At 47.3% G+C, this 23,471-nt stretch overlaps 1 long non-coding RNA gene across 2 annotated transcripts in view; it reads right to left on the bottom strand.

Moving 5' to 3' along the window:
* Positions 1–23,471, bottom strand: part of LOC138566020 (uncharacterized) — a 168,642-nt gene that overhangs the window by 9,220 nt on the left and 135,951 nt on the right. For both annotated transcript variants that reach the window (XR_011301792.1, XR_011301794.1), the window contains exons 4-5: positions 2,746–2,778; positions 2,398–2,427 (exon numbers count right to left, since the gene is read on the bottom strand). This is a non-coding gene — a long non-coding RNA (uncharacterized lncRNA). The remainder of the gene's footprint in view (positions 1–2,397; positions 2,428–2,745; positions 2,779–23,471) is intronic.

Consider the following 23,471-nt stretch of genomic DNA (forward strand, 5'->3'; position numbering starts at 1 on the left):
ATTGCTGTTCTTTGTGTAACTATTGATACTGCTCACTTTACTCTTGAGATAGATCTGGCTGCACAGCCATCGCTACCACTTTACTGTGTAGTACAGGCTTGTACCAAAGGTGATTTTGTACTGTCACTTGTAGTCTTACTTGTGTGTGGGGTTCCCAAAGGGTATGTATATAATTCTGCCTAACAGGCACAAGGACAGTTGTGGCTGCTAGGCTCCCTGAATGCAAGTAACTGCTGACAGAATCTTCACTTGGCAGCCCATGAAGCTGTAAAGAAGGCTCGACCCATGTCCATTCTGAAAGTTGCACTTATTAATTTGACATGCTTCCGAGATGTAATCCTCCTACTACTGGAGGCGTCATATGGTAACATTCCTGGAGCCCGAACTGAGGCAGAAAGGGCATCCAATGACCTGGAAATGATGCTCCGCTATGTAATACCTGAGGTATTTCTAATAATCCTCTGACTCAGAATGTGGGGATATGAATCCTTCACATCTATCTTCGTCATGAAGGTCATGTGGAGGATCTGCTGGATCTTCATCTAGAATGAGGCAATTGAGAGCCAGATAATGAGATATTTTCAATTTAGGATGAATCGGAAACCCACCAATGTATTCTCTACCAGAAAGACCATTCACTACACTCCCTGACAACCCAATCTAAACTGGAAACGCTCTGTGTAGCCCACATTGGCAGGGGGTTCTGGATTCGTGCATGAGCGCCACTTCATGGATATAGACTTTTACACTGTTCCCATTGAAGGAAGAATTGACCTAAGTTTAAACTCTAAATCTTGTGCTGCCTCACCATGCCAAGGCTCCTTTATCCAATTCATCCAAGTCGACCTAAATGCTCCTATTCTTCCCCCTCACTGGTCCCAATTGCACCTTAGGAGGGCCTTGATTGTCAGGATTATTGCGTTATGGAAGAGGAGGGCTGCTGGTGTCTTGGTGCCCTTGATGTAGGGAAGGCGGCCACTTTGCTGGCAAAGTCAGGCATTTCCTAGTGGCAGGAACCCCGATTGAAGCAAGGCTCTTTATTAGGGTTGTTTCTAGAAAACCCCTGGCGTGATGAAGAAAACTGCTTATCCTGGAATGATTTCTTGGCTAGAGTCAGTGAAGTAAGATGCCTTTCAAGATACTATGAACCTTTGAGCTCCTGATTATTATGGTATGAGGGGCCCGCCATGCTGTTTCCACCTGTTAAAGTTATTGCCATCATCCCATCCATTTCTGTATGTGGCATCAACTGGAACTGAGCCTTAATGGTGTTTCTTTCTAGAGCACAGTCAGATTCCTTTCTGATGGGAATATTCAGAAAAGGTAGGTCTTCCCTAAGAGGTTGCAAGAGTTAGATTCATAGGCTGTGGTACAAAAGCCTGTTCCTGAATAATCTCTTAATAGCAGAATCACCTTTCCTGCCCACCTGGTGAGAAATGACAAGTCCTGTCAGGAAGATATTTCCCTTTGATGGACTGGTGAAGAGTGTCAGAGTGGTCACCATGCCTCCCCAAGCACCTCACAAGAGAGCTTCTTTGAGGGGAGAGGCACCTGTTGGAACAAGACTTGCTACTGTGTCCTAAGCCAGAATTAGGGGGCAACATCAGGTCCTGCGCTTGCCGCATCTACAAGGCCACAGAGATCCTTAATGACGCCTATACATTTATGAATACACAGAGGGCACAAGTATATGGCCTTAACTGCGCCCGCATGTTTTATATAACCTAGTCCCTGGTGAGATCGGAGTCATGCATCAGCCGTGAGGACAGAAGAACTCAGTGTTCCTCTGATCAACTCAGAAGCCCTGGAAGGTGAGATCTCAACTATAGTCCAGGAAACAGGAGGGGAAACAGGAGGAGGGCCAGAGCCCCACCAAGTGCAGTGTATCAGAGAACACAATGCTGCCCTTGAGCAGGTGCAGATTTCCTCCTCTCTGGTAACTTCCACCCCCCCGCATGCTAAGCTGCTGAAGGTTACTTTCAGTGCCTCTGATGTGCAGTAACATCAGATATGAGACCAGTAACTGGACCCTGTGTATGTGTCGTGTCAATGTGGCGTGACATGAGAGGAGGTGTATGGGGAAAAAGGTTGTCGATCTGGTCTGTGGGGGTGTGGAAACCCCAGTGTGTGAGTATTGGGAAGAGGGAGGATCGATCTGGGCTAATGTCTTTCAGACCTGCTCTCAAAATATATTTATTTCGAGTTTTGTGTCTCTCCACTGTAAACACCAGGCAATTAATGAACTGCATTTGAAGCAATCAGCTAAATAGGAAACAAAGATACTAGCCCAATGTGAGCCTTGACCGTGTGTGAGGCTTCTATTTTCAGAGCACAAAACATTAGCCATATATCATCAGGAATATGTCAAGAGTCGGGGTAATGAAAGTGAGTACTTACCAGCATCAATACGCTAGTTCTTCTTGTTACCTGCAGGGAACAAAAGTACACAGTAGAATCTGTCTGTATATTTCTAAATTGTTTTTCTCTTGATTACTAATGCATGTCACTAATAGCAGCTCATTTAGTTCAGAAAGTACATTTATCAATGATGTTTGTCTCTCCACTGTAAACACGAGGCAATTATTAACTGTATTTGAAGAGATCGGCTAAATAGAAAACAAAGATACTGGCCCAATGTGAGCCTTGACCCAGTGTGAGGCTTCTATTTTAAGAGTACAGCACATTAACCATATTTATATCATCAGGAATATGGCAAGATTCGGGGTAATGAAAATGAGTACTTACCACCCTTAACACCACCCTTGTTGTTCCTGTTACCTGCAGGGGACAAAAGTACACGGTAGAATCTGTCTGTTTCGTTCTAAATTATTATTCTCTTGATTACTAATGTATGTCACTAATAGCAGCTCAATTAGTTCAGAAAGCAAATGTATGCATTTCTTTCATTGACTGAGTAAGAAATCCAGTGGGAAACATGTATGCCTTCCTGACGTGTGCTTAAACCATACTTATTTTGAGACTGATTTACCTTTCCTACTGTCAGGTCTTTAGTGTTGTATGAAAAAGGCCACTGAGTGTGCAGAGATGAGAGAGATACAACTTAGAATCATAAGAGTAATCTCCACATATGAGTCATGAACCTATGAGGGGTTCTACTTGCTACTGGGTCCTAAGCCAGAATTGAGGAGCAACATCAGGTCCTGCGCACGCAGCATCTACAAGGCCACAGAGATCCTTGTGATCATGTTTGTAGAATGACGCCCGTATGTTTGTGAATACACAGAGGGCACAAGTATATGGCCTTAACTGTGCCCGCATGTTTTAAATAACCTAGCCCCTGGTGAGATCGGAGTCATGCATCAGCCGTGAGGACAGAAGAACTCAGTGCTCCTCAGATCAACTCAGTAGCCCTGGAAGATGAGATCTCAACTATAGTCCAGGAAACAGGAGGGTAAACAGGAGGGGGGCCAAGGCCCCACCAAGTGCAGTGTATCAGAGAACACAATGCTGCCCTTGAGCAGGTACAGATTTCCTACTCTCTGGTAACTTCCACACCCCTGCATGCTATGCTGCTGAAGGGTACTTTCAGTGCCTCTGATGTGCAGTAACATCAGATATGAGACCAGTTACTGGACCCCGTTTATGTGTCGTGTCAATGCGGCGTGACATGAGAAGAGGTGTATGGGGAAAAAGTTTGTCGATCTGGTCTGTGGGGGTGTGGAAACCCCAGTGTGTGAGTATTGGGAAGAGGGAGGATGGATCTGGGCTAATGTCTTTCAGACCTGCTCTCAAAATATATTTATTTTGAGTTTTGTGTCTCTCCACTGTAAACACCAGGCAATTAATGAACTGCATTTGAAGAGATCGGCTAAAATGGAAACAAAGATACTGGCCCAATGTGAGCCTTGACCCTGAGTATTCAGTACAAAAAAGAAGGTGGGTGAGGCGCGCACTCCCGGTCCTGGTCAATTGAACCTGTTGTAAAAAATAAGTAGCTGGGTCAAATCCCAAAATGGACAAAAATTCACAGGGTTAGATCCCTTCTGCTGCAATTCAGGTACTTAGTAATAACAGGGTTAGATCCCTTGCTGCAAATCAGGTACTCAGTAATAACAGGGTTAGATCCCTCGGCTGCATTTCTGTGGTCTGTAGTTGTTCTCCTCCTAGCGCTTTCTTATCTCAAATAATCATCAAGGAAGCTGTTGAGCAGGTGTGTCTAATTAGACTCAAAGGATTTTGGTAGCTGTAGTGAAAACGTTTTTTTCTGTTTAGGTGACCAGCAACCGACACCCCTCCAAAGCACAAGCCTACCCAAATTTGGGGGAGGGGAGAGAACCATCTTTATGATTCTCCAAAGTGGGGCACAGTCACCCCGTGGCGCTGCCTCTGGAGCCCGGGACTCCCATAGCATTCAGTACAAAAAAGAAGGTGGGTGAGGCGCGCACTCCCGGTCCTGGTCAATTGAACCTGTTGTAAAAAATAAGTAGCTGGGTCAAATCCCAAAATGGACAAAAATTCACAGGGTTAGATCCCTTCTGCTGCAATTCAGGTACTTAGTAATAACAGGGTTAGATCCCTTGCTGCAAATCAGGTACTCAGTAATAACAGGGTTAGATCCCTCATCTGCATTTCTGTGGTCTGTAGTTGTTCTCCTCCTAGCGCTTTCTTATCTCAAATAATCATCAGGGAGGCTGTTGAGCAGGTGTGTCTAATTAGACTCAAAGGATTCTGGTAGCTGTAGTGAAAACATTTTTTTCTGTTCAGGTGACCAGCAACCGACACCCCTCCAAAGCACAAGTCCTACCCAAATTTGGGGGAGGGGAGAGAACCATCTTTATGATTCTCCAAAGTGGGGCACAGTCACCCCGTGGCGCTGCCTCTGGAGCCCGGGACTCCCATAGCATTCAGTACAAAAAAGAAGGTGGGTGAGGCGCGCACTCCCGGTCCTGGTCAATTGAACCTGTTGTAAAAAATAAGTAGCTGGGTCAAATCCCAAAATGGACAAAAATTCACAGGGTTAGATCCCTTCTGCTGCAATTCAGGTACTTAGTAATAACAGGGTTAGATCCCTTGCTGCAAATCAGGTACTCAGTAATAACAGGGTTAGATCCCTCGGCTGCATTTCTGTGGTCTGTAGTTGTTCTCCTCCTAGCGCTTTCTTATCTCAAATAATCGTCAGGGAGGCTGTTGAGCAGGTGTGTCTAATTAGACTCTAAGGATTCTGGTAGCTGTAGTGAAAACGTTTTTTTCTGTTCAGGTGACCAGCAACCGACACCCCTCCAAAGCACAAGTCCTACCCAAATTTGGGGGAGGGGAGAGAACCATCTTTATGATTCTCCAAAGTGGGGCACAGTCACCCCGTGGCGCTGCCTCTGGAGCCCGGGACTCCCATAGCATTCAGTACAAAAAAGAAGGTGGGTGAGGCGCGCACTCCCGGTCCTGGTCAATTGAACCTGTTGTAAAAAATAAGTAGCTGGGTCAAATCCCAAAATGGACAAAAATTCACAGGGTTAGATCCCTTCTGCTGCAATTCAGGTACTTAGTAATAACAGGGTTAGATCCCTTGCTGCAAATCAGGTACTCAGTAATAGCAGGGTTAGATCCCTCGGCTGCATTTCTGTGGTCTGTAGTTGTTCTCCTCCTAGCGCTTTCTTATCTCAAATAATCATCAGGGAGGCTGTTGAGCAGGTGTGTCTAATTAGACTCAAAGGATTCTGGTAGCTGTAGTGAAAACGTTTTTTTCTGTTCAGGTGACCGCAACCGACACCCCTCCAAAGCACAAGTCCTACCCAAATTTGGGGGAGGGGAGAGAACCATCTTTATGATTCTCCAAAGTGGGGCACAGTCACCCCGTGGTGCTGCCTCTGGAGCCCGGGACTCCCATAGCATTCAGTACAAAAAAGAAGGTGGGTGAGGCGCGCACTCCCGGTCCTGGTCAATTGAACCTGTTGTAAAAAATAAGTAGCTGGGTCAAATCCCAAAATGGACAAAAATTCACAGGGTTAGATCCCTTCTGCTGCAATTCAGGTACTTAGTAATAACAGGGTTAGATCCCTTGCTGCAAATCAGGTACTCAGTAATAGCAGGGTTAGATCCCTCGGCTGCATTTCTGTGGTCTGTAGTTGTTCTCCTCCCAGCGCTTTCTTATCTCAAATAATCATCAGGGAGGCTGTTGAGCAGGTGTGTCTAATTAGACTCAAAGGATTCTGGTAGCTGTAGTGAAAACGTTTTTTTCTGTTCAGGTGACCAGGAACCGACACCCCTCCAAAGCACAAGTCCTACCCAAATTTTATGGGAGGGGAGAGAACCATCTTTATGATTCTCCAAAGTGGGGCACAGTCACCCCGTGGCGCTGCCTCTGGAGCCCGGGACTCCCATAGCATTCAGTACAAAAAAGAAGGTGGGTGAGGCGCACACTCCCGGTCCTAGTCAATTGAACCTGTTGTAAAAAATAAGTAGCTGGGTCAAATCCCAAAATGGAAAAAAATTCACAGGGTTAGATCCCTTCTGCTGCAATTCAGGTACTTAGTAATAACAGGGTTAGATCCCTTGCTGCAAATCAGGTACTCAGTAATAACAGGGTTAGATCCCTCGGCTGCATTTCTGTGGTCTGTAGTTGTTCTCCTCCTAGCGCTTTCTTATCTCAAATAATCATCAGGGAGGCTGTTGAGCAGGTGTGTCTAATTAGACTCAAAGGATTCTGGTAGCTGTAGTGAAAACGTATTTTTCTGTTCAGGTGACCAGCAACCGACACCCCTCCAAAGCACAAGTCCTACCCAAATTTGGGGGAGGGGAGAGAACCATCTTTATGATTCTCCAAAGTGGGGCACAGTCACCCCGTGGCGCTGCCTCTGGAGCCCGGGACTCCCATAGCATTCAGTACAAAAAAGAAGGTGGGTGAGGCGCGCACTCCCGGTCCTGGTCAATTGAACCTGTTGTAAAAAATAAGTAGCTGGGTCAAATCCCAAAATGGACACAAATTCACAGGGTTAGATCCCTTCTGCTGCAATTCAGGTACTTAGTAATAACAGGGTTAGATCCCTTGCTGCAAATCAGGTACTCAGTAATAATCCCTCGGCTGCATTTCTGTGGTCTGTAGTTGTTCTCCTCCTAGCGCTTTCTTATCTCAAATAATCATCAGGGAGGCTGTTGAGCAGGTGTGTCTAATTAGACTCAAAGGATTCTGGTAGCTGTAGTGAAAACGTTTTTTTCTGTTCAGGTGACCAGCAACCGACACCCCTCCAAAGCACAAGTCCTACCCAAATTTGGGGAAGGGGAGAGAACCATCTCATCCACAAGTATATGGCCTTAACTGTGCCCGCATGTTTTATATAACCTAGCCCATGGTGAGATCGGAGTCATACGTCAGCTGTGAGCACAGAATAACTCAGTGCTCCTCTGATCAACTCAGAAGCACTGGAAGATGCGATCTCAACTATAGTCCAGGAAACAGGTGGGGAAATGGGGGGGGCCCAGGACCCCACCAAGTGCAGTGTATCGGAGAACACAATGCTGCCCTTGAGCAGGTGCAGATTTCCTCCTCTCTGGTAACTTCCACACCCCTGCATGCTAAGATGCTGAAGGGTACTTTCAGTGCCTCTGATGTGCAGTAACATCAGATATGAGACCAGTTACTGGACCCCGTTGTGTGTGTGTTGGTCTAGTGGTCCCCGCTGCGTGCGTGTCAGGACTGCGTCATGACGCTGTAATAATAAAAGGGGCTCTGCTGGCACCGCAAGGGCAGAACAGCAGAGCCCCAGGAATTGGAAACTCGTGTCTGTGCATTTGTGGGCTGTGGGCCTGCCACGTGGTCGTGGCCTCTTGTGCAACGCGGCCCAAGTGCACTCGGAGCCGCGGCTGTGGGAGACTGGGGGTGACACCCCCACACTGTGAGGCTTGCGTCCGGTGACACCGGGCATCGTAGGGTGCTCCCCTGCTCCAGGTTCGCCGGCTGTTCCCTGGTGCGCCTATCTTGTCAGGTGATTCCGACAAGATCTGTGGGCTGCCCCGGAGACCGGAGGCTGCCCACAACACTGGCGATGAGGTCGCGCCCGCAAGCTGGTGATTGTGGTGGGCGGAAGAACGGACCCGCGCACACGGCCGCAATCGGATTGCGGGTGGCCCGGGGCCTGCTGCGGTCCTCCTGCGCTGGTCGCCTGGTGCCCGCGGCGGTGCTGCGGAAGGCGGAGTCATGCAGCTGGACGAGCATAGGGCGACCGTCCCGCCCGGTGGAGCACAATAAGCGGGTGGTGTTTGGCCCGCGATAGGAGCTGGAGGGGGCCCGCACCGCGAACAAAGGAAAGGGGCGTGGCCTGGAGCTCCGGCCCGTGACTCGCCTGCAAGCCTCATCAGAAGACCTGCTTTGTTCCCCCAGGCACCAACGGGGAAGAGCGAGAAGGGGCATGGCCTACCTGCGAGCCCCGCAAACATAGGAAAGAGGGCGGGGCCAGGTCCCTGCTTCACCTGCAGAGCCTGAAAGAGGGATTCCCACGCCCGGGCCGCTGTGGTGAACGGCCTAGCTGTTAGGGAGAATTCTCTGTTTAGGCTGAATTTCCTAACCTAGTGAGTCCCCCAGCAGCTTTGCTGGATTTCTGGAGTTTGTTTTTTTCCATCCTGCCAAGAGTGAGACTCTTTTCCTCCCACTCTTGGACATGTATGTGTGTAATTCCTTTGAATGTCAATGTGTTCTATGGGCTATGGGGTCTTTTACTCCATAGGGTCTCATATGTTTTTCTATGTGTGTTACACCGCACCCTATGTGCCGTAACACTGGGGCGTCCTAGCGGACCTCCACCATAGACTCCATACCCGGGAACTGACTACTGTCTCCCCGGGCATGTAAAGTCACCATTGGCTTTACTAGACCTAAATTTACTAACAGAACTAGTACAAACCATCTTATTGTGGACGTACTAGTAGGCGTAATTCGATTACTCCTGGATCTGTTACTCGAGGGGGGACTGTCCCGTCCCCCCTCGTCGAGTTTTGGCTGGTGGCAGTGGAAACTACTTGTTATGTCCGACCCCGAACATAACCCTATGGGATTCGTCCCATTGTTGGAGATTGATACTTTGCCTTGTTAATCTCTAACGTACCACCGGTCTACTTATCTTAAATAAGTTTATCGGATGGTATTTTATGCCAGAACTCGGTTTATAAAATGGCGTCTGTGTTCGTCTCTGTGACTCCTAAACCAAAGGTTGAGCCCTTTGTTCCACTTTTGGCGGGCCTCTGTACAGAGACCCTCCAAAGTGGTGCCATTCTGTCTGGGTTACCACAGGGGTGCGGGAGGGGGTTTAGGCACCCTGGACCGAGTTGCCTTGCCAACTCCGGTCGCACTCTGAAGTGATTGGCCCAAGTGGTGAGCCTCCCCGCTCACCACTTAGCGAGTGTTGATTGACAGCTAGGCTGAATGAATGGGGGTTTTCTGCATAAAAGCAGGGCTTTTGGGACTGGATCTTCAGAAGTCGCCACAGGACCTAAGAATCCGACGAGGGTAACGCTGAGCCGACCTGCACGACGACACCTCCGGTGGAGCCCTGCGGAACCGACTCACCACTTCCCGACGACAGAGGAGATCTCCCTGCCGGAGAGTCTCTTCCCCTGACTGGTGGGAACAACCAGTCCCCTTTGCTTTTTATTCACCTCAGGACGCAGTGGTCGAATTGCCCGTGCAGAGCACCTCGGCAACCGGATAGCCACTACCCCCGCACCACGACCAAAAGGTGGTGCCTTGTGACGGAGCACTCCGCGGCTGGTCTATTCCCTGGTGGTGCACCGGACTTCACTTTTCTTTGACGGCGAGATCATCTCTACTCTTGGCAAAGACCCGACGTGCATCCACCACCAGGAACAACTGCCCCCGCCGGAGCTGCCCTCCACAACAAGGTACCGTGTCCGCCGGGCTTCCCTTTCGATCGGTTCGAGTGAGGTGTTTTAATCCTCTCCTTTCCGTTGGGTCGCCTCCAAGCTTTTCTCATTTATTGTTCTGAACTGGTTCAATTTGCCGATAACAATTTGCTACAAGGGCTTGAAGGCCTCTCCACTAGAGACTTTTTGGGACATATCGCCTTGCCTCTCTCCGAGTGGGCCTGGCCTCTGAACTTTACTCTCTATTGTGATTCCTGCCTTCCTGCCTTGCATTTTACCAGTGAAGTATTGAACTGTGTTGATTTCGTAACCTGCCTATCTTTTTCTCTCCCGTCCTAACTAATATTAGAGTGCCATCTAGGTTGAGGTATACACCTCTGTCTGTAAATAAGTGGTGCCGGTAGAGCCTAGACTTGTCGAAATATTGCTAGGGGGATTGATTGTTTCTTCTTCGTAGAGTAATTGTGTTTGATTTGTTTGCCGTGAAAGTGCCATAGTGTTTTTGATAAATGTTTCATTATAAATAAATACCTTAATATCTTTACACTAAGCCTCGTTGCGTGTTTGCTTGTCTTGCTGTGAAGAATTGCCCTATTTTTTATACTCCACATACTGCTCAACTCTTCTTGAGGGAAGTCTGACTGCTCAGCCACAGCTACCAAGTGAATCTGTGTGGTACAGACTGCTACCAAGTGGGTTCACCGCCAAACACCTGTAGTCCTAAATCTTTTGCAGTGGTCCCAGAGGGAACTGCACAGGTTTCCACCTAACACTAGCTGCAAGTAAAGGATAGCCCTTCCACATATGAGCCTACAAAAAAAAACGTTTTTCAAGTGTGGGCCTCGTGACTGGCTGGGCTGCCCCAGGGAGGGAGAGAACTTGGAAGGGCCCAGGAAACGGACATTGCCCCTCCACAGGCCGCATTTGTGCCAAGGCCTGGGGGTCTCTGCTCCACCTGGAGTGCTTGTGCGCCCCTGGGCAGGAAGAACGTGGGCATTCAAAGGGGTGAACATTGTGGTGGGGACACCCTGTTTGTCACCAGCCACGGCAGGCACTCATCAACACCGGTAATTGCACCCGGCATCCTCACCTGCATTCAGCATGTCGGACGACGAGGGAGTATGTCGGGGTCAGCTGGCACCAATACCCTATCTTGATGTCCTGGGTGTGCCGGCAAGTCTGGGGGCCCGGTGGGTGGCCTGGGTGGAGAACCTGGAGCTGTACTTCGCGGCAATGGAGATCAAAGACGCAGCCAAACGTCCAAAACTCCTATACTCTGCCGGACTGGCCGTTCAGAGGATGTTTAAGACATTAAGGCCCCGAGATCAGCCATCGCAGCCCTGAATGAGTATTTCAGACCCATGGTCAACAGGGACTATGAATGGTTCAGGATGAGGTCTGCGAGGCAGTTCCTGAACTTACTGAACTTACTGAACTTTAGATTGTAGTGAGGGTTTAATAAAGGTATGTACACATAGACCCGGTTGCCATTATGGAGGGACATCTTATCTTTTAACTTGTATTGACACACACCTGATTTTTCCATGTCAGTGTCTTCCTTATGTTTCTTCTAACAAGTGTTCTTTGCTGCAGACTTTGCAGGTCTTGCGACCGTATTCACTTTGTTGTTTCCTTTTCTCTAAGGCATGCCCAGAGCACACACATGCTGTCTGGCACTGTTTCGTGCCATGTGACTGATATAACTGGTTTGTCCATCTTACACAAAGGATCCTTTGAGAAATATGAGAAGAGGTCTCAATGGAAGGGGTGAGCCACGCCCCTTTGGGGAAGTGCATGTATGGAACCTGTCCTGTGATAGATACATCAGTTGGATTTTTGCGTCGTTGATGGACTCATTACACATGGATTTTTATTGTATTGGTGGAAGTGGCAGGGGGCATTCTCTATCGCTGTGAAGGATACAATATAGTTTCTAGAATGTTCTCATCCTTAGTGTTGCATTAGTCACCTCACTGATAGTCATAGAGGTTGGGGCTTGGTGGTCAGTTCCTGTTAGGAGAAGAGGTCTCTGGTATTTGTCTTACAAGGAAAATGAAGCTCGATGCATGAGCTTGGTTTCTCCAACAACATGAAACCCTTGATTTTGTACCAGGGAGAGGAATTATGTCTGAGTGTTACACTTTTAGTACAAAAAGAGTAGGGAGTGTAGGAGGACATGTATTTTATATGGTAGGTTTCACTTTTGCAATGTGATTTGTATGTCCGGATTTATTTCAAAATAGGACTTATAACCATCTCCCTTTCAGCCAACGTGCATAAAGTGAATAATAATGACGGATTCATTCTCATGTATTGTGCTGCTCTGTTGTCTTTCATATATTTATTTGTATTGCATAGAAGCTGCAAGGGATAGTCTTTTGTGTAAGGGATCCCTTTGGTGTCAAGTCATGTGAACTGGCTATACCCTGAGGCCTTGTTTCGGAACTGACGGAAAAGTACCGGCACGCGTAAAGAGGATGACAACGACCCCCGCAGCCATTCAGCCGGAGTTTTCTAACAGGACTCAGGTCAAGTAGGCCTCCACCTAAAGTAATGGTAAAAACACCTTTCTGGAAGAATCTTTGATAGTTCATTGTATGTCATGGGGAAGTGACCTACAAAGGTGGAGGTCTGGTGAGAGGGTCAGTCTGTTGCAGAATTGTTCCGGGAGAGTAAATATGTAGCTCTGTTCATTGTCATGCAAGATAATAAAGCTTTCTCTATCTTTGCTGTGATTCGAGAATTCTTTTGTAACCTGTTTCTCGGTCAATGGTTCGAATGACTATTCAATGTGAACACCTGTGACGACTTGCCCTTTAATCTCGACTCCTGCTCTCCTTCTGTTCTCATCCTCCTGGATGTCCTCTGCCGTCGACACTGGCATTCATGCCACCCTCCTAAATCATCTCTGCCATACTCTCAGTATCATAGACTGGGCACTGGCTTGGCTGACCTCTTTCCTGTTGAATCAGCCCTCCCAGGTTCAAATGGGCTCTTTTCTCTCCTCTATCTCACTCTCTGCCTGTGGCATCCCACAGGGCTTCTCCTTGACTCTTCAACATTTACCTTGCCCCTCTTGCCCACTTGATCTCCACCTTCTCTCCTCATTTCCAGTGTTATGCCGATGACACACAGATGTCCTTTAAGCTTCCCTCCTCTACCTCCTCTCTTATTCCCGACTGGCTGACTGCTGCTCAGGCATGGTACACTGCTAATGATCTCTGGCTTAATGCCAGTTAGATCGAAACCTGTCTCATTGGAACTCCTCCCCCATCGATCCCCCTAATCTCTGTCAGCCGTCATTGGGCCCCCTCCATTCACCCTCTTGAGAGACCAAAAATATGGGAGTCATCTTCGACTCCTCTCTCTCCTTCTCACCTCATATCAAAGACCTTGCCAAGCAGGCCAACTTTCTGCTCCGTCTCCTCAGAGGCATTGTCCCTTTCCTAACCTTCCCCAAGAAACGTAATGGGCCTCATTACGACCCTGGCCCTCACTTAATGAAGTGTGCCCGTATAGGGGCTCAAATGGGAATGTGGAATGGTTCCTTCAAGGAGGAATTACCAGGTCCTCCAATGTTGGAATGACCCGGTTATTCCTTATTGAAGGAATCCGGTAATGGAGCCCGGTTTGGAGGCAGCCATGGTGCTTATAGCACCATGGCTCCCTCCAAACTTGTAATGAGGCCCAATGTCTCCAGAGCTCTGGTTCTCTCCAGGATGGACTATCGCAACAGACTCTTCCTCAATCTGCCTCTTTCCGCCCTCCACCATCTTCAAGTAATCCAGAATAGGACTGCAAGACTTATCCTTGGCCTTAAACACATGGACTTCATCTCTCCAGTCCTAACATCTCTCCAATGGATCCTGGTGGCTACAGCATCAAATTCAAGAGCCTCTGCATCAACTGCAAGGCTTTCTGTGGCCTAGGACTGTGCTATATCCAACTTCCCCTCCCTAAATAGCTCCCTGCTAGAGTCCTTTGGTCTTCCAGCTCTAACTCGCTACAGGTCAAACGTTTTCCAAGCAGAGAGTGGGAAGTAGATCTCTCTCATCCACAGGTGCCTCCCTCTGGAATGGCCTACCTGCCTCTCTCAGATTTCAGGCGGACTTCCTCAAGTTCCGAGCACTCCTCAAGCCTTTACTCTTCTCCTCCTCCTTCCACTCCCCTGCTAATGCCCCCTGCTAATACCACTGGCTGCCGGGTCCCTTTTGAGTCCTACATGGCCCATGCCCTCTTCCTACCAGTCTTCCACAGTGCCCCATTACGAGCACTTGCCATCGGGCACAATTCCCTGACCAGCCTACTGAGTCTGGTCCACCCTGTTCCGTGCACGTTTACCCTTACCCCTGTCTCCCAGTGCAATTCCCCTCCATGGGCTTCCCTAGAACATACTGTGCCTGAGCCCTGGGGCATCATCCCCCTACACTTGTTTACTGCACTTGCACGATCTGAATGTCACAAGGCCTAGTAGGACATTTTCTTGTTGTTTATCCTCCACTACCCATTCCCCTTTTGTCTTCTGGTGCCTGGAAACACTTTATGCTGTATAGGCACCATACAAATGTCCAATACATACATCCAATCAATAAATGCCAGAGGGGTCTGAGCTGGAACGAATGGTAAGTGTCTATTATCATATATGAACATAAAATGCTCACTAAAGAACTGAACGTAAACAGACGTAAACCTACCCTTTAACGTTACACAGGGGTGTTGCTAGGTCTGGAAGAGATCAGGGGCTAAGCTAATGTCTAGACTGGCGGGACTCGCGGCTAGCTAGACTTTTGGCTTTAGCCCTGAGCTTCTATCTGGGGCTACAACCAAAAGACCTGTGGCTATAGCCCCTTCAGCCACCCCCCTAGAAACACCTCTGAACGCACTCGACCTGCCATGTCACGCCCGTACCCCTTATCTACAGTACAGCACCTTGTTTCCTTTATTATATTTGAATATTCTGCTCTGGGTAAGATAAGGCATTTGGAGCCCTTCTCCCTGTTGTATTCCTCTTCTCCTCACACAGCATGAGCATCCCCATCCTCAATTTTCTCTCCTTCAACACCCTCTTGTCACCAGCGTCCATCTACCTGTTGAAGCAGGGATCTGAGTAGACTGTATGCCCCTCTACTCCCCCCTAATACCTGCCATCTTGCATTCGCTTTTGGCTCTCATTGTCTTAGTTCTCTTCGTAGGCCCATGGCCAGAGACATATATCACAAAGTCCGACCGCACAGCTCTGCTCCACTACGCAGTGCTGGACTGCAGCAGATAGTGGGTTCTTCAGATTCCTTCAGAGCCTTTGATTCTAAGTTCAATAACTCATACACTGTCCACGACTGATTTGGGAGACACCTCAGCTAACTGCGTGTGTCCTGTAAATGGTTCCTATTGTCATTTATTAATACCAGCTTCTTTGAAGAGTGGGGTGCCATTGGTAATGTCAAAACGCATCACTGCCCTACCTCTATCTCACGGCATGTGTTCACAAGTCACGATACTTCAGCATAATGGCCTCTTCACTCAAGGAAAGGGGCCCTCTTCTTCATAGGAAATATAGCAGGTATTTCTGTGGGCATCGAACTGACAGTTTTGGCTGCTGTCTCGGTCTGCATTTCCCCTAACCTTTACTCCTATGTTTAGCCAACAGTGGACCAATGCTCCCTTTATTGAGTTACAACATGTACAATGAGTGAATGAGAACTATAAAGCTGGTAAGCTAGCTCAACATGCTGAGTGCTCGCTGATGCAATATATGTGTGATCTGCAAGTAAGACTTCCGGCAAGGGCCAAATCAGCCTTTCATCCTTCCGAGGTCGATAAATGATTAGCAACCTCTGGTTGGGATGACGATGATGTATGTAAATATGCTCTATGTACAGCTCTTAGGCTTAAGCGCTATATAAATAACACATCTTTATCATTATTATCATTCAAATGTTCGGCAAAAAAAGCTGCCAAACAAAAATTGGGGATGAATGAACATAGAACCCCTTTGAGGACAGGGGAACTCTTGAATGGGATATACATTGTCCTTGTTATTACCGAGATCCCAATATGTTTGTTGGCTACATTGGAGTTAAATTGTATGATGACTTGAAGCTTCCTGTAAGAATGGGTGGTGTGGTTTCTGATCCTCTGTATGCACAGTACTCTCTGGGAACAAGTGAACAGTGAGAGGTCCCACCACATGGCAGAGGGAAGGATAAGAGTCAATCAGGATTGGAACAGGTGGAGGGAGTCAGCCGCGGAGACAGAAAGGCACAATTCCCTCCTCATGGAAGGTATCGTAGGAAACAGAGAGCATACACCCGTTGTGGCAGATCTGAATGTGGCAGAAAATTGAGAACCCTGCCACACCATGAACCGGGAGTGCCCGGCAAGAGGACCTGTGGATAGAACAAGCTGTCAGACAATGGGCATGCTGAGAAGCTGCCTCTGGAAACCTGCAAGAAGCCAGCAGGAAAAGGGTGCCCCTGAGCCGAAGCAAAGCACCACGAAAAAGCAGATGTCTGTGCCAACCTCCACGAGTCTCCAGTGGAGCGCCGCCATGAGACCAGAGATACGTGGTTGCTCTTAAGGACTAGAAAGTGGAGGATAGGTCCACCAGGGCCCTAAGGCAGGGTGTGATAAACCAAACCTGAAGGCGAGGTGAGAGGGCCCAAAAGAGCCCGATGCAGCGTGAAAGGCACAGGACCCCAAGGGGAGATGAGCAAAGTGAAACCCCAAGGCTGGGTGTGAGATAGAAAAGCCCAGGGGGGGTAAAATGACCAGGACCCCAAGGCAGAGTGAGAAGCCCAACCAGACCCCACGGTGGGGTCACAGGACCCCAAGTCGGGGTGATAAAAGTGAAACCCCAAGTCGGGGTGATAAAAGTGAAACCCCAAGGCAGGGTGAGAGAAGTGAAACCCCAAAGCAGGTTAGAGAAACGATACCCCACAGCAGGTAAGATAACCGAAACCCCAAAGTAGAAAGTAGGGTGAGATAAAGCAGACCCCAAGGAGGGGTGAGAGAAGAGAAAACCCAAGTCAGGGTGATGGACATGAAAACCTAAGGTGAGGTGGGGGAAGCGGAATCCCAAGGCAGAGCAATACACACAAGAGCCAAGGCGGGGTGATAAAAATGAATAGCAAAGGCGACGCAACAACCAGGAAATCTAGAGGGCGGAAATGCCCTTAATTGTCTTGGTAAAGATTACCAGGACATCCTCTCAAGGGTGGGGACATGGACCCGATCTTCCTAAGTCAGAGGGTAGGACAAGAGACACTTTTGAGAACTTAATTGAACTACGATTGAAGAGACGGTAAGAGAATGTCTTTAGACTGTGCAACAAGGGCGAAGGGATGTATTGAAAAAGACACAGCAGGGTGTGGTTCAGAAACCATGCACCATTCACTTCCTAAGGCCACAGGCATAAGGGCACCTTTGTTTAATTATATATCTCTTTTATAAAGGTATGCACAGAACTCAGGGGTAGGATAGGATTCAGGATATAGCACTTGTTCTGTAATGATCTTCCTGACAAGCACCCTTTTACAGCTGCTTTCTAGTATAGGGTCAACAATCGTATATTCATGGACAATTTAGGATTGCTATTGCTAATTTAAAAAAGTCAGCTCAACGCCACGTTTTCCATCTCCTGATTCTGACCTATCACAAAGGTCCCCACACTTCATATGATCCAAAACCCTACATGTTTTATTTTATAATTGACTGAATTACACATATATTGGGAGATAATACCCCTAAAACACCTTTCAGAATCAGGTAGAGTAATTACTTAACTTTCAAAACTTTGAAAGCAGTGACTGGGAAAAGAGTGGCAACTATCAAGAACTTAATTGAACTACGATTGAAGAGACTGTAATGGAACTTCTTTAGACTGGGCAACAAGGACGAGGGGACTTTTTGAAAAAGACACACCAGGGTGGGGATCATAAACCAAGCAGCATTCTCTTGCTAAGGCCATAGGCCTGAATGTACCTTTGTTTAATTATATGTTTCTTTTATAAAGCTACATACAGAACTCAGGGGTCAGATAGGATTCAGGATATAGGACTTGTTTTGTACTGATCTTCCTGACGAGCATCCTTTTACAGCTGCATTCAACAATCGTAGATTCGTGGACAGTTTAGGATTGTGATGGCTAATTTAAAGAAGTCAGCTACAATGCCACATTGTCTCCTGATTCTGACCCACCAGAAAGGGCCCCACATTTCATATGATGCAATACTCTGCATGTTTGATTTTATAATTGACTGAATTACACATCTATTGGGAGTTAATACCCCTAACACACCTTTCGGAATCAGGTAGAGTAATCACTGTTACGCATGGTCGTCTCCCTCTTCCCAATACTCACTCATTGGGAGTCATCATATGTCTGTCATATGTCTGTCGGTATCCTGCTGGCAATCGTGGCGGGATACCGGCAAATGGTATTACTGGTCCCGCTACCTGATATCCTGGTATTGCTGGGATATCACAGGTGGTTGGAAGGGCGTACATCCCCATTCCATGGAATCTGATAGGACTCCATGGAGGGGATTGTCTGTATTAACAGTGCCGGTAATACCAGCAATTCCTTTTCCGGTGAGGGCTTGAATTACCTCCAGCTCTTGGATGGTGGTAATTCAGGCAACCCTCACCAGCGAACCTGTAGTTTGGGGGTGTGTGAAAAGTGGCAGTGATAGAATTGCTGCCACTTTTGCCAGCACTTTTTGGACTTGTTTCTCTTCCCCTCATTCCACAATCCCTTACATAATTGCATTTAGGCGGTCCCAGTAAAGTGTCTTATCCTGCTATCCAGTGCTGTCTTGCAAATCCCCCAAGAGGTTGTGTTGTATTACATTATATTGTATTGTATTGTATTGTATTGTATTGGGGAGTTTTGCAAAGCGCAGCGTTCTCACTAGTATATCTTGGTGCTGTAAAACTGCAATGGTACTGAAGACAGTCTGATGTCTACAGTGAGTTTTAAGTTTTTTCCAAAAAGTTATAAGATTCATCTTTTTTGCAAATAGTAAGTGGTATTGCATTCCATAGCTTAGCGGCCTGTACCCAAAAGGACGTCCCACTCAGTTCTCCTTGCATATTCGTGGATGCAGATTTCAAGGAACGTACCAATGAAACTTGAAAGAAAGAAGAGATTTGCAGGAGAGCTTTAGGCTTTTAACTGCAATGAATAGGCTCTTGAAAACTAGCAGCCATATTGTGTATCCTCTTTAGTATGTTTTGGGCGTTAGATGGAAGACAAAGGTAGATAATTATAGAACTAGTATTATAATCCAATCTAGAAGATATAAAAGCATTCACCTGATATGTAAATAATAGATTGGGGAGCAAATGTCTAATTTTCCGGACACGGAAGGAGCTGACTTAGTAATTGTTCCCAGTTGCTTGTTTAAAGTTAACTCCTCATCAACGATTATCCATATATTGTTAACGTCTCACCTCAGTTAAGGACACTGGCCTAAACTGTTAGAAAGAAGTATTCCATAGTTATGGTTTAAGACTGACAATCAAAATTTCTCTTTTTTCTGAATTTGCATCAGACCAGCTTTTAATTGCAGAAAGACAGTCCAGAGTCCGGCACTGAGTCCCAGCTTGCCCAGAGCGTCTTTGCTTTCAACTGAGAAGCTGCTGCTACAGCTACTGCTATCCTGTGGAGAAACTCCTGTCCTGTTTCTATTGCCGTTGGAAACTTTGCATAAAAACTCCTTTCCAGCGCGGGGCGCGGCGTGGAGCGCGGCACTGAGTCCCAGTCAGCCCAGTCTGCCCGGGATCGCCCGGGATCGGTCGCAGTGTCTGACGCTGGAATGGTTGACTCCCCAAAGAACGCCCCGGCTATTGGACCCCAGACCCGCCATAAGACGCTCCAGCAACACTGGATGCTGAATCCTTGGACAGCTCTATCACAGAACGGCACAGCAGGCAGTAAGGTAAGCAAACAAGTGGTTACCTTAAACACTCCTGCCTCCTCACTACAGGTATCTGTCCAAGTGCAACAGGCCGCATCCCACGCCATTGCTGGCTCACTTGTCCACACACCCCTATGTGTAGCCGCATGTTAAATTAACACACAAAGCGACTCTCAAGTCGAAGAGCCAACACGTCCGGTTGCATTGTTGTCCTTTGCTGACCTAACACCGATGTCGACAGTGGAGAACGCTACGGCCTAGAAAAACTTTCGCCAAGGCATGCAGACTCGCCCGACATTTATTTTTCCCCGTTTGATATAACGGATGCGGAAATCATGAGTGTCTCGAGCTTGGTGCAGAACAAACTTACAGAGGTACACCATGATCCAGCCAATCCAACTGCTGCTAATGTGTGCCCGAGCAAAGGCTTAGTAATTTCTGAGTCAGCTTGCATTAGCCTGATTTCTCCTTTAGGACAAGGCGCTCAACCAGAAAGCGAGACAGAACTGTCTGGGCCGTATACAAATGTGTTTGTCAGTCAAACGCCAAAGACGCCGAAGTGTTCTTGCCCGTTACCTTGTCCAACACCCAAACACTGCTCGCGGTTACCATCGGTCATTCTGTCAAACTCCACGTTTCTGGAAGTCAGCGGTCCCATTGCAAGCAAGGGAAGCATCTCGCAATATGATGTTGCCCCAGTTTTTGCTGACTCGAATATGGTAATTGCTCCCGAAAGTCCAGCAAACAGTCTTTTGACGGCAATCTCTGAGGTGCCTTTATTATTTCAATCGAAGGACGAACGCCATAATGCATCCACTTTGCAGGTGCCACAAACTAATGAGCTGCCATTACCAAAACAGACTCAATCTTTTATGGAACAGCTGTGCCTGCAAACAGCCAATGTTGCATCGTCTGCATCAACAACATTGACGCCCCAGCCATTTCTTCAGTGTGTCCAACAAGGAAATCCACGGCGAGCATAAAACGGCGAGCTTGGCTAAACAACTTGAAGGTCGCAATAGCTCTAAAAGAGCAAGCTCGATCATTGTCCCAGCGACCTCGCCAAAGTTTCATACCCCAAACAAGGGGTCAGGAAGCGGCGCAAGTCCAGGCACTGTTTACTCTACGACTCCAAGTGCGAAAACAAGTCTTTCAGTGGCCGCGGCCATTCACATTCACAACAACGTGCTTGCGGCATCATCTCAAGCAATGATACCATTTGTGAAATTGCATGAAGCAATGAATGAAACCATCCGCGACCAAGGGACGATGTTAATGAACTTAACTACAAAATTGGAGAAAATTGATAACTTTATGCTGTATTTAAAAAAACAAATGCAAGCTGAAGCGGAATTGACCACGCAATGGAAACTGAGGTTTAGTGACTTAGCCACAGTCCACCATGGGCGAAACGACAAACTTATTACTGGTCTTCTAGACGCAATAAAAGAGATGACGCACAAGACCAATTCAATGGAAAACCTATGTGCCTGCATGCCAACAAAGTTTAGTGCAGATAAGTCGGCCTCTTCTGCTTTGCCAAGATCTCTTTCTCAGAACTCCTCCACAATGCACTTACCTCAGAGTACTGTTCCTAGATATGTGACGAATGATACTCCAGAAGTACCACTCACAGCTATAATCAGCGATCAGGGATCGGTAGATGCAATCTCATACCCATTACCTGATGCGGACCAATCTCAGTCTCTCACAAAAAAAGATCTGTCTGCTATGGCTGTTGCTCAATCTTTTCCCGGCGATTTATTGAGACCACAAGCTGAGCTAAAAACTGAGCAGCCTGGTAACCCATTCTCTTTATTCGGCATTTTTTCTGGCACAGACAAAACGGGCTTGGTTGGAACGCTGCCGCTTCTTCTGACAAGTTACTGGTGCCTGCCAGGAAAAGGTAAGAGCACTAGTGTAGCAAAGAATCCCAAGAAACCCACGCTACCTGGCCAAACAACTACTAAAACATTCATAAGGAATTTGACGTCTCCTCCAAGATTGGGTCTGTTTGAGCATAATTCTGGTGCCTGTAGAGGCCCTTCTACTAACGAGAAAAACGGTCAGTTGCTGCCTGCGAAACCAGGACCAAAACGACGATGAATAAGTTCAGACGATTGCTTGTCTGTCACTTCTGTGAAATCTGCGTTGCCTAATCTTTGTGATTTATCTACGTATTCATCTTCAGGCGACGATGAAAATGCACAGAATTCTGGCAAGGAGTCAAGTCTTAGGAAGCAAATTTGAGTGGGCACCACAGGAGTATCGAATCCTTCTGGCGTTAACAAAAGTTTCTAGTGTGATAAGTCTTTGTTAGATCCTCTATGCAGGAGCTGGCTGAAAAAGGCCTGGAGACACCCAAACCCAAAAAATACAGCAAGAAACAAAGATTAGGTGAAAACCCAATCATACAGCCGCTCTCTGGAATCCCATGCTGGGTTTTATATTAGTTGTAATTTCACTATGTATAGTTCCTTCGATCCAATTCTTGAAAAAATACAAAAGTCAAATATATAGTGATTTTTCAATGTTAAAAATTATTTTATAGAAAGAAGTGACTAATAGCCACCAAAATTGTTCTTCGTGAGGAAGAGATTGCCATAAATCACTCTATCTGAAGACTTATTTTTGTGCCAATGCATTTCGGAATATAACAAATTCCTTCATCAGGGCAAGTCTGATGTAGGTGAGTAATGGCGAAATCTATGTTTCAGAGGTCAGGCTGCTCCACCGTGTACGGCGAGTAGGTGCATATGTAAAGAACGAAGCGGAGAAGTTCTCTCAGCGTCTGCTCAAAGCAGACTGTCTTTGTTGCATCGGCGCGTTGCCGAGCAACCTAGTTTAATAAGACACGTGATTGAAGGCAGAATGTCCTCCTTCTCAAGTCTTACCACACGACCTCTCACTCGACCAGCACAAAACACTGAGAGCTCTGTGCCCCTGAGGCGACAAGTGCAGCAGCCGTCAAGCTCGGCCCACGAAAATGACAAATCTGTAAGAACTGTTTCAGCTGGCCAGAGTTTAAATCCAAAATGTACCACAAATCAACGCAAACAGCTCACTCATTTTAAATCCCGGGTCCTTGAAAAGAAGTCAAACCATGCAGTCAACTACATCTGAAATTAAGATTACAGAACACGCATATAGATTACAATGAGGGGAGGGAGGCCTTGCTTGGTGTTTGGCGAACTGGTTGGTCCCAACAGCTCAAAGGAAGAAGATTCCTTGCAGCTCTTCTCTGTCATCGACGTTTAGGAGATTCAGACCCGCAGCAGGGCTTCACCAGGAGGTTCAGCAGTTGCAGCAGTTCTCTTCCTTCAGCTTCTCTTCGGTTCTCTCAATCCAGTGGTGACTCTGCCTTCCAAGTTTTCCCCCATTCACACTGCCTGGCTGTCAATTACACAGCAGGGTGGCTGTCCTGGCAGGGCAGTCACCTAGCCAATCAAACAAGAGTGTGACTTGGGGCTCCAAGTAGACCCTGTGCAGGGGCCATAAAATCCCTCCCTCACTTCTTGTCTACCTAGACTCTCAGGCACCTAAGGAGGGCTTCTGTGCAGAAGCCTGCCAAAGGACGGTGAACAAAGGCACCAAACCTGGTTTGGCGTGCAGAGTAAAACATTTGAAAGACCTTTACAAAAATAAATGGTGAATAAATGTTGAATAAACCCAGCCGGAACCAAATAAAAGTAAATGTGGTGCGGCGGATTTAAGTTTGAGGCT

The sequence above is a fragment of the Ambystoma mexicanum genome, chromosome 1p, assembly GCF_040938575.1.
Source record: "Ambystoma mexicanum isolate Mex_15411 chromosome 1p, UKY_AmexF1_1, whole genome shotgun sequence".
In the NCBI taxonomy this organism is placed as follows: Eukaryota; Metazoa; Chordata; class Amphibia; order Caudata; family Ambystomatidae; genus Ambystoma; species Ambystoma mexicanum.